At 35.2% G+C, this 4013-nt stretch overlaps 1 non-coding gene across 1 annotated transcript; it reads left to right on the top strand.

Moving 5' to 3' along the window:
• Nucleotides 1-501: 501 nt before the first annotated feature.
• On the top strand, nt 502-575 carry TRNAI-AAU (transfer RNA isoleucine (anticodon AAU)). The gene has a single exon. It is a non-coding gene; the product is annotated as a tRNA-Ile (tRNA).
• Nucleotides 576-4013: the final 3438 nt, after the last annotated feature.

A 4013-nucleotide genomic window follows, 5' to 3' on the forward strand; every position in this document is an offset into this window, starting at 1 on the left:
AAATACCTTTTGAAAAATTACATCACAGAAAAAATAGTAGTGGATATTTTAAAAAGCAAAATGTGTTGGAATTATTTGATAGCTCAGCTAACGCGCAGGATTGGCTCATCAAATCTCACTCTCAAGAGTCCAAGCTTGTACACAGTATCGACCTTTACTGCTAGCCTTAAGGATACAGACCAAGTGGCTCAGATGGAGCAGAGAGGTCTGCAGCCTCGCATGGGATTCCACAAGTCCACCTTTACCACACTGGACACAAGAGCAACAGATGAGGTTCCTACAGATTTTGAGGGACTCTTCACACTGTAAAGAATATTTAACTTATGAAACTTTTCCCTGTTATACATTTGAGTGTGGTGGATAGCTTAGGTGAAATTCCCTAGGGAGTCATGCTTCATAGATTGTGGGTTTATTTACTATAACTAATACTTTAGCCAGCAACATCCTGCTGATAGGATTTCTTCCTCCTATCAAATATCATTAGCTTATTATACCCCGAGTGGCCGGTTAGCTCAGTTGGTTAGAGCGTGGTGCTAATAACGCCAAGGTCGCGGGTTCGATCCCCGTACGGGCCACAAGCGAAATATCATTAGCTTATTTACTTGGAGGTCCAGCTGACAAGGACCATAGATCTGCTTTCTTTTCTTGCCCCCAGAGACATGCTTTCATTCTATTTAAGGGAGTGAGTGTTTTTCTGTTTGTTTGTTTATTTTGGGGGGGTTATTATACACACATGGGGGGTACAATGTTGATTTTCAATAATTGTGTAGAATGTGTGGTGGTTAGAACAGTATAACTAGCTTATTCATCATTGCAATACGCAATTATGCTTTGTGTCTGTTGACCAATTCCTCATTAGCCCCCTTCTTTTTCTCCTCCCCTCCCCTTTTCCACCTCTAGTTTTCTAAAAGTTCAATGTATTACTGTGATTGTTGTTTCTTTCTTTCTTTCTGTCTCTCTTTATCGTTCATTCTTTTGTTTATGGATTCAGCTCCCAGCTATGAGTGAGAACATGCGGATTTTCTCTTTCTGTACCTGGGTTGTTTCACTTAGGATAATTTTCTCCAGGCTCATCCATGTTGTTGCAAATGGCAGAATTTCATTCTTTTTTATGGGTGAGTAGTATTACATTGTGTGTATATACCACAATTTCTTTACCAGTTATCCTGATCTCAGGCCATCTTCTGAAATTTCTTCCACCCAATAACACTACCAATGTTTCACATACTGAACAAATGTGCAGAATGAAAGGATATGTCCATATCAACAATGATAAAGTTAAAATAAAAGAATCTTTCTTGGGCTTCTTTTCCATTTCTGAAAAGACTGCCATTGCCACTGAACTGACAAAAGAGAGTCCAATGGATAGTGATGGATGGGAAATAATAAATTTGGTAGAGATTCACAAAATTCCAATTTACTATAAATTCCAGAAACTTTGTTACTACGTTTCTTTTCACAGCTTTCAAATGGCTCCAGAGTTGAAAATTTTCCACTAAATATCTTCACCAGAAAATTCATTATAAATTTCTATTATATTTGGTAAAATATTCTGGAGTTTTTCTTCTGGAAAATCAGAGAAAATGGCTGAACGATAGCAAACTGGCATTATTTGATCCATCGCTTTAGAACAAGTGTCTCGTTCTTAGTGGCACTTGAATTAGGCATTTAAATGTTACTCTTGTTTTGTTTTGTGCACTATAGTATATTGATGCTGTTTCTTGGGGGTAAAAGTACCCCACTCAAAATCTCTTTTAAAGATTCAGAATACCTATGAACCAACTGCTGGTTTCATAGCTATCTTGCAACCAATTACAATTTTCTCCAAGTTTCTGCAAGACAAAAAAGCATAAATGTTTATTCAAAATTTTTTGTATCCTTCTGAAAATCTGCACTTTGATCTTTTGATTACACTGAAATAATAATAGTTGTGTGAATAATCATCTAGTAACAAGTGAATTTTAATAAAAATCAAACATTTGAAAAGGTAAAATTTAAGCAACTATTAAATCATACCATTTATGTAACATGCTATTTTTTTTATTTGTTTCTTAGTTTTAAAACAATTAAAAATTTTAAAAATATATTTTAAATTTGGTAAAACATTTTATGTATGATGTAAAACTGTCCAAAATACATTGATAAGTCTTCACAATAGTAGATATTTTGTTGCATGAATATTCTTAAGAAAATTAAATGTGATTATGAATCATCCAACACTTCTAAATATCTAAGATAGCCTATTGAGGAACTGACAGTAATACTATTGCCACCAAAATTGCTACACTACATTTAACTAGAAAATAAACACAACATGTGTTTTGCAATGCATTCTAATAGACTGGATATATTCAGTCTAACCACAGACTATTAGTCTACTCTCCAATGACTGATATTTCAACTCAGTATGTAAGACAGTCTTTCAAAGTATCCTACACCCTAGAAAATATTTTCCAAAAAGCTTGCCAAAACAAAAATACTTCTGGCCATCTATTAGCACTTATAAGCATCAGTATTGCTTGCTCACATTAACAGTATTCTACTTTGGCTGGCTTTTCATAATCCACAATGTTATGTTTTTTTTAAATTTATTTCATCTTTCATTCAACAAATATTTATTAAGTACCCTCCCAAATGCCAGTTAGGTGTTGAGAATACAAAGGTAAAATATATGATTCCTTCCTTTAATGTGGTGATATCTGAATGAAAAAGTAGACAAATTTTGGTAGATGCCAATACAGAGGCTCCTTAGGGGACTATAGAGTATCAATTAGAAAGTTGACTCTGAAGGCTTAGGGGGTTGAAAGATGATAGACCTTGGAAGGGTTTTAACTAAGAAGGAATAAAATCATATTTTCATTACAAAAATCACTTTATCTTCAAAATTAAAAGTAGAAAGGCCAGTCAATAACCCTAATTTGCATTTTGTTAAAAGAAGGGAAATTTATACATATGGCAGATGGGCAGAAATGGCCATCAAATCCTTGTGCCTGCTGAGTATCCGATTATTCACCTTGCCAGAAAGTGAGACCACAGCTTATTCTTGTTCATTCACCAGACCATAATATTAAGCACTGACTGAAAAAATATTTTTTGAACCAAATTTAAGGTAGTATATCTAAAAATGAAAACTTGAAGCAAAAATTCTTAATTATCTATGTTGCAACTTTCTTTAAAAACCAAACTAGACAAATAATGTAGAACTATACTTTTATTAGTTTTCTAAACAAATTAGATTTATATTCATCTTTTCTTATAGACTCTATGGAAGACACTAAATGGTAAAATAGTAACTACAAATTGGCAACTAAGAAAAGTAAATATCCAGAAAATACCCAGAAAAACACACAACCTTCAAACTTGGCCATGGGTAATTGAAAACTAGCATAATTCATTCAAGAAACTGAGGGCCCTGTTTTTTGGACACTACAAATAAAAAAGAGTAAGATTTTCTAATTTAGAGGGCACTGTTTTAAAGGAATATAATGTCTCTGGAAATTATCACTCTTTTTCTTTCCTGAAGTTTCTGCCGTTCTTCTTTTCTTCTGTGTATTCTTTTAGTCTCTTTAGACTTCACACTGCAAAAGAGGTTGAAAACAGACCCCACTACAGGACCAATGAGATCTGACATGAGGGTCAGCAACTCCCTTGTACTAAGTTTCCCCTACTGCTCATATGTTTCTCGGAAGGGAATGGAGGAAGCAAACGTAGCATGTGCATTCGGTGACAACCTGTGACACCAGTCAGGCTCCTTTCCAGAACTTCCCCCATCTGGATTAATCCATTTAGGTTAATTAATAAATAGGTTATTTGGGGAGTGGCACTGGTGGCTTTATAAGGAGAATGAGTGAACACGTTAGCACGCTCTTGCCTCCTTGCCATGTAATGGCCTACACCACCTAGAGACTCTGCAGAGAGCCCTCACCAGGAATAAGGCCCCACCAGTTGTGCTCCCTTGACCTTGGACTTCCCAGCCTCCCAAACTGTAGAAAGTGTATTCGGTTTCTTTAAAA

This window comes from Cynocephalus volans, chromosome 12 (genome assembly GCF_027409185.1).
Source record: "Cynocephalus volans isolate mCynVol1 chromosome 12, mCynVol1.pri, whole genome shotgun sequence".
NCBI classification, from domain to species: Eukaryota; Metazoa; Chordata; class Mammalia; order Dermoptera; family Cynocephalidae; genus Cynocephalus; species Cynocephalus volans.